Source organism: Thermobia domestica, chromosome 8, assembly GCF_964235325.1.
Source record: "Thermobia domestica chromosome 8, izTheDome1.hap1.1, whole genome shotgun sequence".
Lineage (NCBI taxonomy): Eukaryota > Metazoa > Arthropoda > Insecta > Zygentoma > Lepismatidae > Thermobia > Thermobia domestica.
Window position 1 is genome coordinate 75,204,008 of NC_137461.1, and position 25,851 is coordinate 75,229,858.

Genomic DNA, 25,851 nt, shown 5'->3' on the forward strand with positions numbered 1-25,851 from the left:
GGCCGAACCGGGCGCATGTATTTCCGGGCCGAACCCCGCCGGTCTGGCTCGGCCCGGGCACTGAGAGACGGATTGGAAACTAATATTGTAATTTTTTTCTTAAATATCCTCCACTACTCCTGTCTTTGCCGTGATCGTACGGTCTTACTGCCAGCTTATGTTAATCGTAATGTGTTTGGGAAACTGACTCTTTATTCAAGACCGCAAAGTACTGTAATATTACTAATACACTACTTCTATTATTACTACTACGACCACAGCTAGATACTACTATAACTGCTACGATTTCTCGTCAGAGTTGACATGTCTGGTGGCACAGAATTTACCTTCTTAGTACAGAAGAAAACAGAGAAACGCTAGTTATTATGGCTGGTCTCTACATAATGTGAAGCGATCCTTGATCTAGGAGGGACAACGGTGGCTCAGTAGATAAAGCACTCACATCTGGTGCTAGACGTCTTCGGATCAATCCCTGCTCGTGCTATGTGAGGTTTGTGGTGGTCAAACATCGTGTACGTGGGAGTTTTCGGGGTGGTCCCCTTTCCTCCCACTGTTTTCATTCCACCAATTCATCCCGTCATCATCCATACGGCCTGAGCCGTAGTTACCTAAAGAACGTATGATGAAGCCAAGTACTTGACCTACTAAATAAATTTGGTACGCTACCATTAGACCACGGAGGCCGAAACCGTGAACTGACGTATTCATAAGATCAGTTGAATTTATAGTAATGTTCAATTAGCAAGGCAAATACCAAATGATGTTACATGTTCCTGTATTGTTTATAGTTTGATACTGCAAATATAACAAAATATAATGATAAAGTAAATCACCAAGACGCCAGGGTCTATTAGGTGTTCCTGGAACGGTGGCTCAGTGGTTGAGCGTTCATTGTGATGCATAGGGCCCCTGGTTCGATTCCATCTCACGCCGAGTGAACTTTGTGATGGACAAACACTGTGTGTGGGGGTTTTCTCCACGTTCTCCCATTTCCTCCTACTTTATTAATGCCACAATTTCATTTATTTCTTATCACCACCGTCTCCTTTAGCCTAGCCGGCATAAGTGTTGGACGTAAAACTTGAAGATTTCATTTTCATTGCTTTGTTTTCGTATTACTAGTAATAGCTGTAATGGTATTCGCTGCCGTATCGGTATAGTAATTAGTTGTAGTAGTAGTAGTGGTAGTAGTAATATTTGCAGGAGTGACAGCAATAGTGGAATTAGCACTATCATTCCTAATCGTAATAGTAATAGTAGTATTAGCAGTAGCAGTTGTAGTATTAGTATTACATACAATGTAGCAGTTTTACATATCTTCTCTGTTACTCGTAACGCAGTAATGAGTGTAGTACAAGACTTTTACCTCCATGAGCTGTATTATTGTATAATAAACATGACTGGACAGAGCAAGTACAGATAACAAATAGACAGAATAGAATATAGAAAGTAAACCTTGGGTAACCTTTCAAACGATTTTCCCATTCAAGAAGGACATCAATATTATGACGACACATTTCTCATTTTCCTCTGGGCAAGGCCGGGTCGAGCCGGGCACAGAATACAGGTCCATCCGGGCCGGGCGGGCCTGGGTTTGCAGGACTCTGATATGAATGTCATAATTATCTAGAGAGCCGAATACATCTCTAGAAGCACGTTCCGAAGAGTGCGTGCGTGGCTCAGTGGATGCCGGTGGGGTAGCCGAGCGATCTGAGGCGTTAGGCTGACAATCGTTAGGTGAAACCCATTGGGGGTTCGAATCCCTTTGAAGATCAAGGTGGAATTGTAACTGTCCTCGCTATTTCTGTGTTCGTGTCCCTGTAGAGTCTAGTAGTCCTGAAAAGTGGTGAAAGTAGAAAATAACTCTGGAAGTTTTTTTAAAAAAAAGTGGCAAGCCGTTGGATTTCAAATTGTAAGGTTATGAGTTTGATTTCCATCTGGGTCTTGCTTTTTTGAAATTCTATTTTCTGCAATGCATGAAAAATTATATAAAATAATTACATTAAAATACATCAGTTCTATATATATATATTGTTGAGGATGTTTCGTCAACGTTTCAATATATATATATATATATATATATATATATATATATATATATATATATATATATATAACAATCATTGCAGAACATAGTAATTATTATGGTAAAAATATAATATCTGATATAAGTGTTCACAGTAGGTCAGTATTATATATGAGAATGTAAAATACAAATTAAGAAAATAATGCCATAGAAAGAAATAGGTTATATAGTATATTTATTTGCAGCTATTTGTCATATATAGGTCAACATTCATATTACAACATGACATTTATGTTCTTGAAAAATTATCCGAAGCATAAAAAGATGTTAAAAACAGAGAATCCAAAGTCGGAAAGTTAGCAACAAATTCATGAGCGCCAAAGGTCACGTGAGCAGACTGGAATTGTCCTTATGAAGCATGCCACAGCAGAAAGTCTTTACATAGATTTTCAATTCAATACCTGATATATGCTTTTGCAATGTTGAAGTGGTGATGCCCTGGGTCGCCCTCTCTCTCTCTCTCGCTCGCTCGCTTACTCGGTATATATATATATAAAAGTGGATGTATGTGTGTGCGCGTCAACACAATTCTGATATGTCTAGAGCAATTTTAACCATACTTCTTACAATATGGAAAAGAGTACTGTCGGCATACATATCAAAAATGTTAGAAAAGAATTGATATCAGTATCGAGTCCATAGTTCGCTTATGTAAATAGTTTCACTTTCAATCCAAGTCCAATTAAGCTCCCATTAGCACCCAGAGTAGTTACGTAGCGACATAAAAATATCAGAATCAACCAATATTACATTCGAATCGTAATTTTTCAGCGCCGCTAACTGTGCTGTATTTCCCATTAGTCCAACTAGGCTCGTGCCTAGAGAGCAACAATTGTGAAGAGCGAAATGTGTAAAAAATAAATATTTTCATTTTTTCGTATGAAAAAGTTAAAAAATCAAGAGGAAATATATTATTTCATAAACAATCCTCTTTTACTATTCTAATATGTTTAATGAAAGCGTAAGAAATCTAAAAATAATTCAGAACATATTTCCCATTTTTTGTTTTTTGTTACGTAGTTGTAGCTGTAGCATCTAGTGAGTGGTGTTTAACTGTAATAAATTCACTAATTAAGCACTAATGGTTTTATTTTTTAATTAGGGATCAAGGGTCGGAGAAATATGTAGTAATTGGGGGCGGCGAGAGCAAAAGTGCGTAGGGACGGAGAGTTTCTAAATGCAGCACTGGTAGCTAAATTAATTGCTAGAAATTTTAATGCCATTTAAGACCAAATGTAGTCCTAGCGGTTTCAGCATCCGTTTGCTCTCCTAGGAGGAATGAAAGGGGCTGACATCAAAATTATAAAAAAACCGACATTAGTGTCGAATCCATAATTTTGGTGGTCGCTTAGATAAAGAGTTGCAATCCAGATGTCATGTAAGTTATGCTCCCATTAGCACCCTGAAGGAGTGTGTGAAAAATGACATGTAGAAGTAATTGAAAATGACCAATATTAGTGTCGAATCCATATCTTTCGGGGTCCCCAAGTTCATTGGGAGCAATTCTGATGACCTTTTAATTTCATCTTTCTGTAAGTGTATGGTTCCCTAGCACATCTAATAAGGAGAGTCGAAGGGAGTAACATATGCAATGATTCAAAACGACCAATATTAGTGTAGTGTCCATAGTTTCGTTATAACAGAGATCAATAGCAACACTTCTGAACGAACATGTCAGCTGGATTTTGAATTTACACGGGCAGCATAGAATGCATTGCTCGCACAGCTCTAAGTATTTTAATGTTTCTGTATAAATGAATATTCCAGCCTAACTGCGGAATGTCTGGGACAACCTTTACCAAACTTTTGGGACATATTACTTTCAATCTAAGATAAAATATTGTAGTAGTATGAAATTTTTTAAGTGGGAGGTGTAACATGTAAAATTAATATAAAACCGCTGACCTTAGTGTTTTATCCATAATTTTCTCGATCGTTGACGTTGATAGTGATGCTCACAATGGAGTTTACAACCAAATTCCTTCCCGTCTTCACAGAATGATGGCCTGGGAGAGCTAAAGATAAAATCTAAAAAATTAGTGACATATTTGTGGAATTCATAGTTTTCGGGATTGAGAAAGCGATTCTAATATCTTTGGAAGGTAGTTTGTACCCATTTCAAGATGGGCTTTTTAATCGTATCAATTTCTCATCGTGAGAAGAAATGACCATTTCGACTATTAAGCCAACTTTCGCAATCGATGAAAAAATTGTGTGGATGTATGTTTCATCTTTTAAATGAAATAAGACATGTTAAAATCAAAGATGGACTTGGTCAATGGGTCGGTTGGTAAGTGGGTGAAATGGGTCAAGATTTGTGAGTGAGTCACTGGATCGTGGGTCAAAAGGACGTGACCTACTGCAAAACACCACTCACTGTGACTCACACTGACCCACCGACCCATTCTGTTCAGTGGATTGTAGACAGCATTTTCTGAACACTGGTGAGCTTGTCTACGTTTTATTTTCAAGATCTCCATTTTTCTTGTTTCCAATGAAAAAAGTTTAGGTACTCTTGGATTTTGATATTTGCAGTTCTAAGAGTGGCAATAGCAATAGGAGGTAGATTTTGAGATGCATCCTGTGAGCTTTTAGAGGAGCTAACTACTGGAAAAACACATTTTTGAATCACCTGTAATATATGGATTATTATATAAAAATTGAAAGTACCTATGCGTGATCATCACGGTCAAACTGCAAAGTCAAATGAAATGACGTTTGGAATGTAATCAGGCCCCAATCCCAACTGGGAAGTTATCATACGCGTATCACTTTCATTATAGTACATATCCTTAGGGGGCGAATAGGGATCCGAATTTTTGCGAAAAATTGAGTATCTCACAAGCCGTTCATGTTAGATGAAATTCAGTATATAACTCTTTATTAAAAATAAATAGAACGTTTCCTGGCCTTTTTAAAAAATTTTCTTTTATGAGCGGGGGGGGGGATTTTCTATATATGGAAAATTGGTAGTGGGTTGGTTTGTAAAAATAATCGAAAACGATTGATATTAGTAGAGAAACAAAATGAGAAATGAAAACTACAGTTCTTCGCATTTTATACCCACTGCTTTCTATTACAATAATTGCTGAAGCTGGTTTTTAATATATGGAGCGTTCAGAGCATGAGGCAATCAAGCCATAAAGTTATGAGAAAAATGTCCATAAAATTTACATTCCAAGTTTAATTAAAAGTGCATTTTTAAATTATTACTTCATACTTAATTATATGGAAAACTAGTTTTATTTTTTATGTTGATCAACTTGATATTGATTTCAGACTTTCAAATTTCATCCCTTTTTCTGCCGAAATGTATCTGTAAGCCAACAAAGAAATAATTATATATGATAAATTTAAATTCATCTTAATTCGGAAGATGAGAAACATTTTACCAATGTATATCGTAAACGTCAGATCCACCGGTGTTGTAACAGAGCAGTGCTTGAGCGATTGACGGTAGGAATTCAAACTCCTATAAGTGATAATTTCACAGTCTTGTTTCATTACAAGTGTAACCTATTTAGTCAAAGAGAGGAGGACATGGATAATGGTTCAGAGTTAATGACGATGGGTTTTGGTGGGTCGGAGTTGGTTACATTGGTTCAGAGTGGTTCATCGTTGGTGGTGCGTCAGAGTGGGTCAATGGGTCATTTGGGTGATGGATGATGGTGGATCATTGTGAGTCGTGGATCAAATTTTCATTGACCCACACCATCTCTGGTTAAAATTGTACTCAAGAGAAGAGGCACCGAATTATGCTCAAATTTTGCACATACTCCACCAGAAAGCAGTACATCTGAAACAGTTCACGGTACCACCTCCTAGAACTCGAGATATAGGGGTTTGTCTGTTTGGCTAATAAGACCGCAATGATTTATCCTACCGCAAGCAAGCTTTTTATCATCGTTTCCCTGAGGAAGTCAGAATTACACGTGGCTAGTAACCGTAACGTTGATTGTTCGCGCCCATCCCGGGGTATTTGTTTTAGTGTTTTTTCTGATTCATCTAAATATAAACAAAGCACGCATATAGGAGATTTAACGTATTTTGGGGATGTAGATTTGTCGTTCGTTGGCGTTCCGTCGTGTCTTTGCCGCTGGTGTTATAATTTTCAAAAGTGAAGTGGAGCAATCGCAGATCGTCGCTGCGGGGGCGTCAATTTTTGACGTGAGATCGTTACTTGTCCATCGGTGATCTACCGACGCTTACGGCATGGTCCGTTGGCACCCCTAAAAAATCTCATACGGTGAAACAGATATGAAAATCGGAAAACACGTATTCAATATTTTCAAAGGTACCCCGTGTCGAGGTAAAACATATGCCAAAGGGCCCCTCGGATGGTCCCAGGGTGGTTCCAACTTAAAAGTTGAACATGGAAAGGGGAATTTAGTAAATCATTTGAAAGTTTTGCTAGAAGAAGGAATATTTTAAGTCTCGAGTCTCTATGCTAAACTTCAGCAAAATAGCGAGTCTTCAAGATGGTAATAAATTCATTGAAAATTCCGTGGCCATCTCTAGAAATGTGAAACTTTGAAACCGATATCAGAAGATGTAAACACTTGTCTTGTCATTGCTAAGTATAATCCACCAACGTAGAACAGAAAGTATAATCCACCAACGTTCCTTCCATTTCTGTATTTTACCATTAATTTCATAATTCACAATCATCTTGTCCGTTAGCCTAAAGACACAACCATGGAACGTAGAATTTAATATTAATGATGTAATAAACCCACAATGGGGCACTTCTTGTTTTACCTTGGTGCATTATACTTTTGCAATGGTAAGACAAGTGTTTACCTCTTCTGATATCAGTTTCACAGTTTCACATTTCTAGAGGTGGTCACAGAGTTTTCAATGAAGGATTTATTACCATCTTAAACGCTCGCTATTTTCCACAAGTTTAGCATAAAGACTCGAGTCTATTACCATCTCTTTTAATTTTGGCAATACTTTTAAATGATATACTACTTGATTTCCCTTGCCGTTTTCAAATTTTGAGTTGCACCCCTCCTGGGGACCTTGGCGCAATCCTTTTACCTCAACAAGGGGTACCTTTGAAATTATTAAATACGTGTTTTCCAGTTTTGACATCTGTTTCATCGTTTCAGACTTTTAGGAGTGCCAACGGGCTTCATGGATACCATGGTTCTTTATTCTCTTAGTTTTCATATACAAGCCCCCATGCCGTAAGCATCAGTGGACCACCAATACGCAACTTACGACCTTTCGCCAAAACTTGGTGATACCGATCCGTGGTGCTCCACTTTTGTTATGAAAACTATACCACCAGCGGCAGAAACTCGACGAAGCGCCAACGAACCACAAAATTATTCCCCCAAAATATGTTAAATCGTCTATATGCCTGATTTGTTTATATTCAGGTGAGTGTAAAAAAGATAGGGATGGCTAGAACCGGTTCCTGGTGGAATCGGTTTTCGGGTCTGAACGGAACCGGAACTTTGTGGCCATCCCTAGTAAGAACACTAGAAAATAAAGCAAGTACCCCAAGTTGGCCGCGAACCTTCAACTTTAGGTTTACTAGCCGCGTATTTTTCTGACTTCGCCGCGCAAAAGGATGAAGAAAATCTCGCTTGTAAAAGAATTAATTGTTGAGGTCTTCATTTAGCCAATCAAACAAATCCTCTATGTTGAGTTCTGTGAGATGGTACTGTGAACCGTTTCGAGATTTCTTTCTTTCTGGTGGGGTACTATCTATGTGCAAAATTTGAGAAAATCGCCGACGAGCACCTTCGGAGCCACTCCTCTTTAGTACAATGTTAACCAGAGATGGCGTGGGTCAATGAAACCTTGATTCACAACATACTGGCCTACCACACATCGTGACCCACGACCCACCGTCACCCACAATGACTCACCACCCAACGTAACCCATTCACCGAACATATCCCACTCTGACCCAACACCAACTATAAACAACTCTGAACCATTGTGACCAACTCAGACCCACTAAAATACATAGTCATAAATTAACTTTGATCCGTGATCAACGCCATCCTCTCTAGTGACTAAAGAAGCTATATTTGTAATAAACCAATTTTTTCAGTAGTTAGCTACTCTAAAAACTCACAATCTGCATCTCAAAAGCCAAGTAATAAGTGCCATTTCCATTGTTGCAATTGCAAATATCAAAATCAAACCGTAATACCTCATTTTATGTCTACAATATCTGTGCACAATTTCATTCACTTCGGTTCACTTCCTCTGGCCTTTCGGACCACAACACTCAAAATTTTGGGTGGGGGTTTTGCCCCCTAAAACCATTTTTCCGCAGAAAATTAACGAATACGTTTTTCCGTATTCGTTTATTTTTGTGTATTGTCCCTAAAGAATGTGTCGTTCCAATGTTTCATGTTCTTCAGTTTCTTCTGACATACTGTTATTAGCACTTTCCTCGCTTCACCGAAGCAAAAATGATTCTTTAAACGTCATTGAAGGTGTTCAAGATCTGGTTGTCTTATTGAAATCTCAACCAAAAATGATAACTCATTATTTGTTTTCGGAAGTTAATAAGCTTACAATACTTTATCTTGCTATTCATATGACTTCAGTGACACCAGAAAGATTATTTTCGGCTTTATGAAGAATGAAATCTTATCTTCGGAGTACCATGACCCAACATAGATTAACTACTTGATGAATTTTCATTTCTACAAAGATCTTTTCGAAGAAGTTATGAAATAACCCATTAACATTGCCAAGGAGCTCATATTAGTTGATGTGATTTTGAGTTTAACGTCCTTTGGGCAGCGAGGCTATATGAGACGGGTCTTACTGATTAATAGTGAAATCCGAACCGATGAGCTCTCACCGCGGTCTCTCACGCCAACGGCGCGTACGCTAACCACTTAGCCAGGAAGCTCGGAGCTCATATTAGTGAAGAAGAAAGCACATTATGGTAATTTCAGTGCAGACAACTACGTACGACGACTGTTAAATGAATATTTGTTATCTTGAATATATTGTGATAATCGTCAAACTTATTTGATGTCATTTATTAAAAAATAGCATTCTCATTTCTGTAACTCACTACAGTATACAAGTTAAATTTCACACATTGTGCAAAAGAGGGGAAGGGATTACAACATACAGTCACGAAAGAAATTAGTCAGGCGGGCAAGAGGAGAAAATATTCCCAACTCTATTCACGTGAGTTAACTTCTGCGAGAGACTTGCTGCTTTCACGCGAGGTCTGTAGGCACCTTTCCCAAACAAATCCAGTATCTGCTGAAAAGCAATGTTCTTTTCGATACTAAGCTTAGTGCTTTTAGACAGAGAAGGAAAACAGTACTTGAATTCTTTTTGAGGAAAACAAATAATTCATGCACAGTAGTTTACAAGTGCCAGATTACCTATTATAATTAATTCGGCTTGTGATGTGTAACAAGCCGTTCATGTTACTCTAATTGTGACGGAAAGGCACTCCCGATTCCGACGTCGATTGGTTGGGTGGTAGATTGATTTGGAGTTTACTATTCTATTCAGAGCGAGGTAATTTAAGATGTGGACGTATATCTTAACGTGGAATCTGAACCACATAAGCTCCCACCTGGAATCGATCCCGGGTCTCCCGTGCCGAAAATGAGCACTCTAACTATTACGAGGGAATTCTCCACGGTCTAGTGGTGCTATTCAGCCGGTTCGCTAGAACCGGTGGTTAAAATATTTTCAGTTCGCAGAACCGTTTGTTAAACCCAGACAACAGTAAATGTTACCCAGTTACACCCAGAAACTGTAAATTTGTGTTTAACTATCTTTGTTTTTAGAACTTCTTACAACTATAGAGTTAAACATATGATCTCGCAGAACAAAGTATATTTCTGAGCGTTTATTTCTTAATCTAAAATGCTCAGATATCAAGAATGAGAACTGCGATTACATCAGTATAGTTGTGAGGGTTATTTATATTAGAAACGTATACATACCATCATCAACAACGACGTCAATTTCGTGATTTTTGCTAGTGTTGTTCACGAAGGAGGTCTCTCGTCTCGTGAAGTATCATGGAAATTCAATTTTGTTTTGAAAAAGGTTTAATTATTTCTATTGAACGATGTCGTCTTGTGCCGTTTCCTCAGCAACTACTTTCTGCACACAATAACACACACATCAGTAAATAGCATGTGTATCAGTTTTCAGTATTATAGCGTGTCGTTTACTCGTCATACATTGCAATCAAAAGATCTTATAGTTGTAGCATCTGAACTATCGTATAAGTTGTGTTTTAAATATCTTAATCATCTATTGCGTAATTGCTGCTCGTGAAATTTTCACGAATATTGTTTCACGCGTTTAACTTAACAGGTTTCATTATTTCTCTTTGTTGAGGAGGAAGTTTGGATCACAAATTCTTTATAAGTGAGATTAAGAGATTAAGAAAGAATCGTCCTTCGTCTTGAAGGAAGTAGTAAAAAAACCCTTAGGTAACAGGAGAAAGACCCTTAGATAACAGGAATAAGAAAGACTTTGAAGTTGAATATTATGCTGCCCACACCAAACGAAAAATTTTATTTTCAGATGGACAATGATCCAGACATCTTCATCTTCCATTAAATAATCAAGAATCAGATCTCATGTAAAACGCTCCAAGAAGACTGTTGATGGAAAATGCTGAGAAATGAGAGGTTTCATTCACTATGTGTACGGGGACACTTGGTCGAAAAAGTGTAACAGCTTTTTCAGTCCAGCCATTCTGAGTGAGGTTTTTCATCGGTTTTCTTCATTCGTACCAGGCAAATGCCGGGATGGCACCTAACATACAGATCCCAGTTCACCTCCTTCCTTTTCCATAGTTCTAAGCATTTCAAATTGCAAGGACATACTGAAATATTTTATCTTGTTCTTTTTGTTTAATAAGTGAAATTATTTTTTTCTTTTTCGATATGAATTATTTTTAATCCATCATTTTTCTATTGGAGTTAGGAAAACATTCTGAACAATTGAACATTTTGAAACACACAAGGCCAAAGCAAAGTTAAATAGAATATTTTATTTTGTTATTTGTGTGAAATATACTTTTTCTTTCTTTCTTCCTATATACCAAGGGTAAAAGTGGATCTGAAAAAGTAGGGGGAGGCATGAGTCACGCCGCTCCCCGTGCCTACCTTTGCCCATTGTAAATTTTTAGAAAGTGGAAGGATGCCTCAGATATTTTCTGGAAGTGAAGGGGCGACGTCCCCCGACGATCCCCCTCAGTTTTACTCCTACTATATATGAGAATTAACATGTCCCTTTATTCATATTATGGAAATAACAAAATGGATATTCAGAAAAGTTTTGGTTTTCAAACACTTAATGCCAAGAAGCAAGCATATCTCCATGAAATAAGCATATCGTTTCATTTCTTTCTTTGTTGACTCTTCTATCTATCTAGTCGATCGCCTGAAGGCAAAACATCGCACAGCAAACAAGCTGATTCGACACGTGCCAACGACAGAATGGAAGTCTTGACTTTAGTACTGAAGCTGCCTTCCAGGCAAAAGAAAAAGAGCAAAATGCCCGCAGGCGTGGCTCTGTGCCTAAAACAACTGATAAGACTTTTTTTATTATACAGAAGATTGTTGTTTGAAGCCTCTTTATTCCTTATAAAAACAATATATCCAGATTCACGGAAGCCCACAGGATAGAAAGTTAAAAAAATATCTTTATGATTCAGATCCTTTATTATTATTATTATTATTATTATTATTATTATTATTATTATTATTAGTAGTAGTAGTAGTAGTAGTAGTAGTAGTAGTAGTATTACATATTTTTTCGTTAGTCTTCACAGCAATTAATACTTAGCAGCAGGGGTAAAAGTGCTTGGGAACGCGGGGGGGCGCCGTCCCCCATCTCCAAAAAATGTGTATGACGTCCCCCTAGTTCCTAAGGAATTACAATGGGCAAAGATAGGCGTGGGGGACGGCGTGACGTCATGCCGCTACCTACTGTCCCCTACCTTTTCAGATTCACTTTATCCCTGCTTAGTAGGAAATCGATAGAAGAGTTAGTAGGACGTAGGGTGGGCCTTTTGATTTCCGAATTTCTTTGGACGAGATCCCTAAAATGGTTCCATGTGGGACTAAATTAAGCCAGGAGAAAAGTTAGCTCCAGTGAACAATATTAAATGGTGCCTCAAGCGACCTAAACTTTTGAACCCGATTACAATACATAGTATATGGGAAAAGTATGGAATAAACTCTTGTAATTTACAAACGCATTAAGGGAATGCGAAAATACCCTTGATAATGGGACCAGAGGAAGAGACACACTTAATTTTGTAGAGTATTGGCATGGCGGCCATCTTGAAGTCTGCCATCTTGGATTCAGATCAAAATTTTTACACAGGAAGAGGGTTATGTGATATATCGTTTTGTAGTAGCGTTTTACTAGAAACACAAATCTGTCAGTATTGTAAAGACAGCTTTAGTCGTGTAAGAATTATTACGTATGAAATGATTTCGGGAATGAAACTCTTGTTTAAAACCAAAAAATATTATTTTAGTTCAAATGTCAGGGTTAACATTTGAATATTTCAATTTTCTAGTTAGTTTTAATGGAAAATGCAAGCTGCGGATACAACCATATTATATGTCGAAAAGGAATTTATTTAATTGGTAATGCCAATGAACGGATTTTGGGAAGTAAATTACCATCAAACAAGCAAGTGTTGAGTGTCTTTTTCTACGACTTGAGAACGGTGAGTGAGGGAAAGTGCACGATTAGCTGTTAAAGAAACTGAGGTATTTTGGCAAAATACAAAGATCTCGGTAAAGGATACCCAACGTAGTGTTGACAAACTGATTGTATTGTATGAGAAATGATGAGCATTACAGAAGAACAATGAAACGTCGAGTTAAGTGCAAAGGCAAAAAGAAGTAGTCTTCTCAAATATCTTGCCTGATTCATTTGATATAGCACACACTAATGCTCTAGGTATAATTGAAATCAAGAAAGATAGAGAGTTTCTTCTGTCTCAAAGACAGAAGGGACTAGGTCAACGGTGTTTGCATTCTGCTAAAGCAGAAGCTCAAAAAAAAAAAAAAAAACTTCTATACCTTCCTTGTAGACACCACATTTACGAAGTAGTTTTAAAATGTGTATTTGATAAGTGTTCAGTTTGGTTTGTAGCTGCACCGAACGTTCCTCTATTTAAGCGTTTCTCAGAACGAGTGGTATAAAATAAGTTGCACTAACTTTCTTCCAGGAATTGATGATGATGATGTAAGGAACAATATTTCCGATGGAAAAAATGAAGTGTTAAATTTTGGTATCAAACTTGTAGAAACAGGACACCACAGGAAGATTACAGCGAATTTTTAGGACTGGTCATCATATTCTTGGGTGGTATACCTCCTCGTGGCGTTTTCCTTCGTTTGCCTGGAACAACTCACCATGCAGGGTGGAAGGGAAAAGCAATCTACTGTTTAAAAACATTTCTCTTTCGCTAACAATTTCGTTTAACGAAGCAAATAGAAACGGGCCTTCGGAGAGTATGCATTTTTCTAATACGACTATATGTGCAAGCTTGCTTTAAATGTGACTGAGCATCCCATTCACCATTACAAGACTTGCAACTTTTGAAGGTTTGTACAGTTATAGACAAACAGATGTTGAATTCTCTCTCTAAATTTTCTCGCTGTCTCTGGTACTTGGCGAAGGAACACGTAGTTTTTTATGTAGTTAGCATTATGAAAAAAAATGATTGACAGAATTAAAACTGTAAGGGGAAACCGTGAAACAGCAAACAGGCTTGATTCAATAGATGATACGATAAAAATTCTTGTGAAAAGAGAGATCAGTCGTTTTGTTAAAATAAACACAAATTTTCCTCGAGAGATTTAAAATACCTAAATGGTTTCTTGAGTGTGATAAGGTTTCATGGTCAAATAATAATGACTATTAAATTCAGTCACGTAACAAACGATGCAGCAGAAAGACAAGTGAAACAAATAGAAGATTACAACAACGTTCTTACGAAAAATGAGGAACAGAAACAGTTTCTTTTGCGGATAGTGAAGGTCCACAGATAATCTTTTCTTAGATATATTCAAAGTGAACTGCGTAGCAAATAAGATTGAAAACTTCTTCCAAGTTATAATTTTTCTGTTTCCTCATAATGGTCTATGAGTCATCTTGATGAAAACTTATTTTTAGTTCATAGCGAAACAAAGATTTAGGTTTCTCTAGCAGTTTGTTTCACTTTATGTAAAAAAATCAAAATTCTTACAAATATGTTGCCTATAACTACAATAAGAAGCATTTCGTTTTTCATGTGTAATAACTCTTACATGATTGTGTAATAACGTATCTTGAAAATAATGCCAGATTTGTGCTTCTGGTAAAACGCTACCTCAAAACGATATGCCCTGTGACCCTCTTCCTATCTAAAACTTTTTACCTGAATTCAAGATGGCAGATTTCAAGATGGCCGCCATGATAATGCTATACAGGCTTAGATTGGTCTGTTTTTCTAGTTCCATTATTCAAGATATCTTCCCATTTCCTTAAACCGTTTCTAAATTACAAAGGATTCTTCCAGATTTTCCCATATACTACGTATTGTAATCGGATTCAAAACTTTAGGTCGCTTGAGGCACCATTTAAAATTATTCTAATTTTTCTTTTGGCTTAATTTAGTCTCATATGGAACCATTTTAGAGGGCTCGTCCAAGGAAATTCCTAAATTTATTTTTCCCCATATAAATAAGGACCACCCTAGTAGGACAGCTACTCTTTATTGATAAAAATCGTAATTTGGCAGTTATTAAAAGCAATATTTCTGTGTCTAGAGGTAGAAGAGAGGGCACTATGCAAGTTACTATTGCCAAGTATAAAAATGAAACCTGTGTTCAACACTGACTACGTATCATTCAAGGATTTTTTTTTAAAAAAAAGCGAGATGCCTTTCCAAAAGTAAAATTAATATAATTACTAAAAAATACATTCATTGAAAAATTCACGCTTAGCAGCACTGTTAAATCCACTTCAGAGTGTTCGAGTGCAAATTCAAGTAAAGTTAACGCATGGAAGACCCAGGTTGGACTCCCGTTGGGAGTTCATGTGATTCGGATTCGACGTTAATTAGTAGGTCCACGTAATCATATAGCTTCGCTGCTGAAAGGGACGTTAAGCTCAAAATCAACTAAAGAAAATTTAAAACAAACAGAAAGTTTTCAATTGTTTTGGAGTATTCAATTCTATGTTAATTAAAACTACATACAGTATTTGATAATGGAAGCATCGTCAGAAATACAATATCCAATAAAGCAAACTTTTCGAGTAGGGTTTGTTTGAAGATATATACAAATATTGAAAATAGTTTTAAAAGGTGCATAATGCAGAAATACTATTTTATCGCGTATAAACTTGAGGCTTCTAGAACAGAAAGTTCTGACCGGGTATTAACATCGCAGAACCAGGATATGATCAAGGGATGGACTAAACCATAGTTTCCAACTTTACCCAGTGTAAATAAAGTAGGATTGAAACCCATTTTATCCAGTGTATACCTGAGCGTCATCGGCGGTTGTAGCCCCTATAAAATTTCCCATGGATCCACACCTGTTGAAACCAATTCATATTTCATAACTTCACACACGGCACGATCAACCCTGAATCTATTGAAATCTTACTACCTAATAATTATCGAGTGTCTACACTTTTTCTATTAAAGCTCATAGTATATTCTATCATAATATAAATTGTCACTCATGTAGTGTGTGCTAATGTAACTAGGGATGCGCACGAGACAAGATTTGTGGCTGTCTCGTCTCGAAAATGTGCTGTAAAGGTGATGTCTCGACTCGAAAAATGTATATTTCTCTATTGGAAGAGCCGTGTCTCGACTCGAATTTTGTCAGGAAAATCCTGTCTCGATTCGTCTCGTGCGCATCCTTAAGTGTAACTCATGATAAAAATGTTTTGTTTTCAAACAAAATGAAACGGTTGAGGTGTACACTGCCGAGTAGAAGACATGCAATATATTAAATCGCCTCGCAACCCACTTGGCCACACACTTAGGTTACACTCTTCAACCTTTTTCCCATGGTATCTAAAGTATCGGCTAATCTTAAATTCGCATTGCCGATTCGGGTTTTCTAACAAGAATTATTATGTTGCAACTTAATTTGGTTGTAAAATCCTGACTTAATTAGCATTTAAGAACATTGCAGTGTGCATTAAAATCATGACAGAAATATAGTTAAATCTCAGTTTCAAATTTCATGTCTACCTTGCATCCAAATACTTGTACTGTCATTTCTTTCAATGTAGGAGCTGAAAGTTCTAATTGATCCCAATTTTTCGCTTTAATTCCCTCTATTTGTTTGTAAAATTTTAAAGAAATATTATTACTAACAAGTAACACTTCCGAAGCGTAACACTCCGATTTTGATAAAATTTGAAAGATAGATACTAAACATGAAATAAACGAAAACGGGTTTCTTATTTTCTGCGGAAAAAACGGTTTTAAAGGACAAAAGCCCCCACCCACAATTTTGAAAGTTGACGCCCGAAAGGCAAAAACAAGTAAACCGAAGTAAACGAAATTTTACACATATATTGCAGACAAAATGAGGGAACACGTGTTTCGTATTTTCATGGAGAAAACGGTTAGGTGGGGAACGGACCCCTCCAAAACAAAAGTTAAGGCCTGGAAGGCAAGAGGAAGTGAATCGAAGTGAATGAAATTGTGTACAGATATTGTATAAATAAAACGAAGGAATACGTTTTTCTTATTTTTCTAAGAAAAAGAAAACCGTTTAGGTGGGACAGACACTTCCAGAACTTTGATCGCGAAAAATCAAAACTGCTAATAAGAGTATGTCAGAAGTGCTTGAAAGACATAAAGAATTGGACCTACACATTGTGTAGGGACAATACGCAAAAAAACTAATAGGCTTTTCTTTTATTTTCTGCGGAAAAACGGTTTTACGGGGCAGGGGCCCCCGCAAAAAACATTTTGAAATTTAAAGCCCAAAATGCAAGAAGAAGTGCACCGAATTGAATGAAATTGTGTGTATATATTGTAGAGTAAATGAGATAAGTAGGTTTCGTATTTTCCGGAAAAATAAACGGTTGAGTGAGGCACGGACCTTATAAACTGTTGATTACGGAATATCAAAAGTGCAAATAAGCATACGTCAGAAGTTCCTAAAGAATATGGAGAATTGCAACGAAACTTCGTAAAGGGACTATTTTTAAACAATATATGAAACGTGTTTTAATTTTTTCGGAACAACCGTTTTGGGGCCTAGGCCCCATCCGAAAAGAGGAAAATACTACCATAATAGCGAAGGAAGAAGTGGACCCAAGGAAATCAAACTTGTGTGTAGATATTATATAGACCATATGTAAAATAAGTCCTATCGTGTTTCTCAAATGTCCCTATCCGGTTTTGCTTCAAATTTCACAGATCAACAGCAATACGGAAATAAATCGACACGTGTTTTCGCTTATGCGGAAAAACATTGCAAGGGTTAAAGGTGCCTCCTGAAATACTATAAAATACGCTATACTGTTTGCACTTGTTGTTACTTGATCTGCCAAAATTTAAGAAATCGGATGGAGACACGACACTTGTGAAACACGAAAGGCCATATTTTGCATATCCAATATCTACATACAATTTCATTCGGTTCGGTCCACTGATACCGCCACTCAACACCACAGTTCACTCAATAGTTTTTTTCTTTCAAGAAAATACGCAACATGTATTCCCTGATCTTACTTCTACAATATTAGTGCACATATCATTCACTTCGATCCAATTCTTCTTGCCTTTTGGGGTCAAATTCCAACATTTTGGAAGAGGGATTGTGACCCAAAAACCATCTTTCCCTTAAAAATAAAAAAATGTATTCGTTTACTTTTTTGCCTATTGTTCATACAAAAAGCTTCGTCGCAATTCTTCATGTCCTTTATACACATCTGACAATGTTAGTAGCAGTTTTGATATTTCGTGATCAAAGATTTTGAGGGGTCAGTGCCCTACTCAACCGTTTTCTCCAGGAAAATACGAAACCCATATTCCCTCATTCTTTGTCTACAATATCTGCGTACAATTTCATTCACTTCGGTTCACTTCTTTCTGCCTTTCGGAAGTCAACTTTCAAAATTTTGTTTGGGAGCTTCTGCCCGCTAAAACCATTTCCCCGCAGAACATAAAAAACACGTATTCATTTACTTTCTGCGTACTGTTCATACAGAAAGTTATGTTCCAATTCTTCATGTTCTTTACACACATCTGACATACTGTTACTACCACTTTTGATTTTTCGTGATCAAAGGTTTCGAAGGGTCCGTGCCCCATACTACCGTTTTTCCAGGAAAGTATGAAACTCGTATCCTCATTTTACTCTGCAATATCTGTGCACAATTTCATTCACTTCGGTTCACTTCTTCTTTCCTTTCGGGCATCAAATTTCAAAATCTCGGGTGGGGGCTTTTGCCCCGGAAACCGTTTTTCCGCAGAACAAAAAAACCGTATTCCTTTATTTTTGCGTATTGTTAATACACAAAGTTATGTTGCAATTTTTAATGTCGTTTGCACACATCTGACATGCTGTTACTAGCACTTTTGATGTTTGAAGATCAAGGGTTTGGAGGGGTTCGTGCCCTATCCAACCCTTTTTTCCTGGAAAATAGGAAACCGTATTCCCTCATTTAACGTCTGCAATATATGTGCACAATTGCACTCACACCGGTTCACTTCCTTTTGTCTTTCCGGAGTGAAATTTGCAAATTTTGGGTCAGAGCTTTTGTCCCTAATACCGCTTTTCGAAGAACATAAAAGAACCCGTATTCCTTTAATGTTTGCGTATTATCCATACAAAAAAGTTTCGGTGCAATTCTTCATGTACTTTACACACATCTGACATACTGTTAGCAGCACTTTTCATTTTTTGTGATCAAAGGTTTGGAGGGGTCGGTGTCCAACCCAACCGTTTTCTCCAAGAAAATACAAAACCCGTATTCCCTTATTTTATGTCTACAAAATCTGTGCAAATTTTATTAACTTCGGTTCAATTCTTTCTTCCTTTCGGGCGTGAATTTTCAAAATTTAGGGCGGAAGCGTCTGCCCCAAAAAACCCTTTTCCCGCAGAATATATATAAAAAATTGTATTCGTTTACTTTTTGGCTATTGTCCATACACAAAGTTATGTTGTAGTTCTTCATGTCTTTTACACACATCTGACATAGTGTTACTAGCAATTTTCATATTTCGTGATCAAAGGTTAGGGGGGTCCGTGCGGCACCCAACCCTTTTTTCCAGAAAAATACCAAACCCATTTTCCCTCATATTGTGTCTACAATATCCGTGGACAATTTCATTCACTTCGGTTCATTTCCGTTTGCCTTTCCGGCGTCAACATTCATAATTTTGGGTGAGAGCTTTTGCCCCTTAGAACCGTTTTTCTGCAGAAAATAACCCTTATTCATTTATTTTCTGCGTATTGCTCGTTCATAAAGTTTCGTGCCAATTCGTCATGTCCTTTACACAAATCTGACAAACAGTTAATAGCACTTTTGATATTTCGTGATCAAAAGTTTGGAGGGGTCCGCGCCCCACCCAACCTTTTCTCCAGGAAATACAAAACCCGTATTACCTCACTTTATGTCTACAATATCTGTCCAGAATTTCATTCAATTCGGTACACTTCTTTTTTCCTTTCGGGTGTCAATTTTCAAGTTATTGTTTGGGAGCCTCTACTCCCTAATGCCGTTTTTCCACAGAGCATACAAAAACCGGTGTTCCTTTATTTTTTGTGTATTATCGATACAAGAAGTTTCGTTTCAATACTTCCTGTCCTTTACACACACCTGAAATACTGTTACTAGCACTGTTCATATTTCGTGATCAAAGGTTAGGGTGGGTCCGTGCCGCATCCATCCCCTTTTCCCAGGAAAATACCAAACCCATATTCCCTCATTTTATATCTACAATATCCGTGGACAATTTCATTCACTTCGGTTCACTTCTGTTTTCCTTTCCGGCGTCAACATTCATATTGTGTTTTTCAGATGTAAAGCATCACGGGCAGTAGCCAATGCTGTGCGATATTCCGCGCGGTGTTGCCGGATTTCGGACTCCCCTTTCCCTTCTCGCTCTTCCTCTAGTTGAGATTATTACACATACATTGGCAACATTATTCACAATGTAAATATACTATTCCAGCAAACTCAAAGATTTTGGCTGTGTATCCTAGAAGTATATATAGCAACTGAATAACCTACCTATTAACTTATTCCAGTGGAACTGCTAAACGTTCGTCTTCAACACTACTTTCACTATCGTCTATGTCAATTAATATTTCGCCATTGTCTGAATCTGACTCTTGTAAATTTTTTATTATGAATTCCAAAAATTGTAAACACAAAAAATAATTCTTCGAGCTTCACTTCGTAGCACTTTTTTTTAAAAGAAAATTCCGCACTTGTACTCGGTTTTCTTAAAGACATTGTCAACTATAATTTTGGAGAACAAATGAACTACCACGAAAGAAAGCAACCAAGACACTGATGAATTCTGTTTATGCTAGAAGAAGAGAAGTTGCGTTCCTACACACACAATCAGCTCCTTTGCTTCCATGTCTGTTCCTATAATAACATACTCTTATACTTGATGTAGGTCTCACAACAACAATCCATCTGATTCGTAAGCAACACGATATGGTCGAGTTTGTTTTGGGTTACAATAATTTATGACACCACTCAGACGCCTGGTGCTTTTGCATCCCTGCTAGAGGAGTAAAGAAGGAATACGTAATTGGCCACACATACGTAAGGTATTGAAACGAAGAAAAAAAAATCATACTGCGTTTCTTCTGTCGAATAAGGAAGAATCTTGCATGAAGACAATTTCAAAACAATATTACGAATGTCCCATACCTTCTGTTCTTCCACATGAGCTCCCGCCGGGAATCGAATATATATATATATATATATATATATATATATATATTTATATATATATATATATATATATATATATATATATATATATATATATATATATATATATGAATCAAATTGCAGAGGCGTGTTATTTAATTCGATCGCTTACTATTCTCAAGGATGTAGAAACGGGGGAAGAGAGGGCCTTGACTTTCCAAACTATTTCCAGCCCTGAAATGAGGTTCATCTAGTATATGTTTAGTAAACTTATTTAATAGTTAATGCAAATTAGGAACGTTTATAATAAAATAAGATTTTTAAAAAAAGAAAAAAGAAAACATCATCAGAACAGTTTCTGTACCTAATTACAAGGACGCTGATTTCTCTGTAAATTGGGGGGGTGCATTCAGATGCAGAAAGCATATATGATGATTTTAAGACAAACTGCGTTCAAATTATGCCTAATATTGCACATTTACAAATAAAATGAGGGGCCCTGGCTCCCTCAGGTCCCCCAGGATCTCTCACTACTATATTATTGCATAATAATATCTGAGTTGATATTTTTTCGAGTTTTTTCCTTTTAGTATTTTAACCTACATAAACACAAAGTCGGATAAACAGACTGCTAGAAACAGCATTTGTTTTCTTATGAATAGCTTATTGATTTATCTCTTGCAATCCGCTTTTCAACTTCAGTACTGTCAAGATCCGTCTTTTGTTAAGGTAGCATCGAGTAAACATAATATGTGTATAGTATACATGGTGAGATAAAATGCTTTCATATTCTGAAAGAGGTCATTTGTTCTGTTTTTAATGTGTGAAAAGCTTTCCTCCCTCTGAGAGTAATGTTCCCCTAGAACAACCTGTTGGTTACACCCCTGATTATCCTTTAATAAAAGTTGAGTTCCATTTCCAAATCGAAGAAAAATCCACTGGAAATTAGACGGGACTCAACGCTCGTTTTACTAATTGTTTTATATGGAAACCTTTCAAAGCGTGTATCATGACAACAAGTTGTCATAAAAAGATGTAGTTTTCACGTATGTGTTCGTAATTCTTTTCTCTACTTCGTAAAGTGAGCAGTTAATGTGCTAATACAATATTTCTAATAAGCGCCTCTGCTATTGTCAAGATTCGCAGTAGCGCGAGAAGTCAGCGTGCAGAACTGCTTGTTGCGAATTGTCAACACCGCTCAAAGCCAATTGGACGCCGCGTAAAGCCAACTCAAGGCCATGCCGCTCCTCATCTGAAATCATTTGTAATTTTGGATGAGAGCTTATGGCCCCTAAAACCGTATTTCCGCAGAAAGTAGAAAAAAAGTTTTCCTTTTTTATGTATTGTCCATACAAAAATTTCTTTGCAATTCTTCATGTCGTTAACACACATCTGATATACTGTAACTAGCACATTTGATTTTTCGTGATCAAAGTTTGGGACGCGTCCGTACCCCACCCAACCGTTATCTGCATTAAAATACAAAACTCGTATCCTCATTTTACGTCTGCAATATCTGTTCACAATTTCATTCACTTCGGTTCATTTCTTTTTGCCTTTCGGGAGTCAAATTTGAAAATTTTGGATCGGAGCTTTGGTTTCCAAGTACCATTTTTTTCAGAAAATAGAAAAACCGTATTCCTTTAATTTTTGCGTATTACCGATACAAAAAGTTTTGGTGCAATTCTTCATGTACTTTACACACATCTGATATACTGTTACTAGCATTTTTCATTTTTTGTGATCAAAGGTTTGCAGGGTCCGGTGCCCCACCCAACCCTTTTTTCCAGCAAAATACCAAACCCATATTCCCTCATTTTATGTCTACAATATCAGTGGACAATTTCATTCACTTCGCTTCACTTCTGTTTGCCTTTCCGGCGTCAACTTTCATAATTTTGGGTGAGAGCTTTTGCCCATTAAAACTTTTTCTGCAGAAAATAAACCTTATTCATTTATTTTCTGCGTATTGCCCTACATAAAGTTTCGTTCCAATTCGTCTATTTCTTTACTCAAATCTGACATACTGTTACTAGCACTTCTAATATTTCGTGATCAAAGGTTCTGAGGGGTCCGTGCCCCACCCAACTTTTTTTCCAGGAAAATACAAAACTCGTATTCCCTCATTTTATGTCTACAATATCTGTGCAGAATTTCATTCAATTCCGCTCACTTTATGCCTTTCGGACGTCAATTTTAAAATTGTTTGTTGGGAGTCTTTGCCCCCTAATGCCGTTTTTCCGTAGAACATAGAAAAACCGCTATTACTTTATTTTTTGCGTATTATCGATAGAAGAAGTTTTATTTCAATACTTCATGTCCTTTGCACACATCTGTCATACTCTTACTTGCACTTTTCGTTTTTCGTGATCAAAGGTTTGGAGGGGCCGGTGCCCCATCCTTTCGTTTTTTCCAGGAAAATACGAAACGCGGATTTCCTGATTTTATGTCTACAATATTTGTGCACAATTTCATTCACTTTGGTTCACTTCCTCTTGCTTTCCGCGCGTCAACTTTCAAAATTTTGGGTTTGAGCTTATAGCCCCTAAAACCGTTTTTCCGCAGAAAGTAAAAAAAAAACGTTTTCCTTTATTTTTTTTTGTATTGTCCATACAAAAATTTCTTTGAAATTCTTCATGTCCTTTGTACACATCTGACATACTGTTACTCACACATTTGATTTTTAGTGATCAAAGTTTGGGATGGGTCCGTGCCCCACCTAACCGTTTTCTACATTAAAATGCGAAACCCGTATTCTCATTTTACGTCTACAATATCTGTGCACAATTTCATTCTCTTCAGTTCACTTCTTCTTACCATTCGGACGTCAAGTTTCAAAAATTTTGGGTGGGAGCTTTTGCCCCTAAATTCGTTTTTCCGCAGAACATTAAAAAAGCCCATATTCCTTTATTCTTTGCGTACTGTCCATACAAAAGTTTCGTTGTAATTCTTCATGTCTTTTGCACAGTTCTGACATACCGTTAGTAGCAATTTTGATATTTTGTGATCAAAGGTTTGGAGGGGTCCGTGCCCTACCCAACCGTTTTTGCAGGAAAATACGAAACTCGCATTCCCTCGTTTTACGTCTGAAATATCTGTGCACAATTTTATTGACTTTGGTTCAGTTGTTCTTGCCTGTCGGGTGTCATCTTTCATCATTTAGAGTGGGTTTGCTATATTAAAACTTTACATTATGTAACTTTTTCTTTTTTATGAGATTCTTTTTTTGGATGGGGAGGATGAAATGCTTTCCTCTGATATCTATTTCTTGCCATTCATCTTGTTTGAACTGCTTAAGCAAGATCATTTTGTAAGTTTTGATATCATCCAACTCCGTCACGATAATAAAATTGTTATTTTTAACAATTTGTTTTATTCTCTTATTTGCAGTTTGCCACACTGATATATCCTTTACAGTATTGAGGTTTGGTCCAACGCCTTTCGAATTCGGAACCAACCCAACCGCCGAGCTTTTTGGGTTGCCTGCTAATGCAGGAAAACGAGAAATGCAGGTTGTAATGCACTTTTGGAGTCGTGTATACAATCACCTAATAATAAAGCACTCGTTGTTTCTAGGTTCTATGTCACATAATAAACACGGCTAATAGATAAATATTCATTCCCCAACATACTATTATTATTATTGGCATCTCTTAAATGTTGTTTGAGATTTGAGTACTCCTGATGCACTACAAGAATGTAACAAAATCTCAGAGACGGTACATTCCTTTAAGTGGGTTCAATTAAGACTTATCTTGGTTATATTTTGGTTTAAGTTGGTAAGTGCAGTAAAATAATTATAATTAAAGTATGTATTTAACAAACGTTTGTTGAGAGACGTATAACCAATCAAGTGCATATATCACCGTTATGTCTGCCATGCCTGACAATTTGCAATGTTTCAAAGTTACACTATTTCGTTGATTGAACTTCAGATAAGTTGCAGGCGTCTATTAATCATTTACATTTGAACAATCGTATGGTATTAACCCTTTTAGGATTTTTGGTAACTTTTGTTACAATGGCATAGTATTGTCTTTGATCGCTTATTTAGGTTCTATAATAGGTATTTAAGCCGGTTTTTTTCCTATTGGTCAAGTAAAGGTTGGATCAAAGAACGCCCCACATGCGTTTTGGAACCGGATGGTCAGCTGGACGGAGGGGCGTGACTTTTTTTTATTTTTTGTTAAGGGAAATTTCAAAAAAAAATTCACCCCTTTATTTTTCAAGATATCAGATTTAAACGTTATATCCGAATTATGTGCACCTTTGGGTATTTTTAAAAGTTTTTCAGATCCCTACATGAATCCGGGGCCGGGCCCGGCGAACGCAAGTGTTCTCGTAGGGGATTTGCTCAGAAAAAATGGCAGTTTTCCCGATTTTTCCGGTTCAGGTGTATGATACTGACATATGAGTGGTACCGTTGGAGAGGGCACGTTATACTGAAGAAAGTGGCGTTTGAACCATGACTCTAGTCAAATAGGTCAGATAATAATGACGCAGTATATATTTGAAGTATTTTATACGTATGAAAAACTTGCTCACTTTCAGACTTTCAAAAATTTCTCCCGACCTCAGTTTTCAAACCGCAAGATTGAAATTTTGCACAGGTATTACGTACATAACAACATATTTTCTTTAGAGAAACGCAGATCCGTACGTGAACCCAATCCCGGGCCAGAGGGGAGCAAAATTTCGAAAAAAAATATTTCGAAAAATCTCCCGTGGAACGTATGCTTTATCTTTTAAAAAAGGTATGAACCATGATCCTACGATAAATAGTAATGAAGCAGTAGCAGTTTGGGTGAAGGTCTAAAGTGTACCTCAGAAAGTGGAAATCTTGAAAGGGTTAAAATGTTAGAAAATAT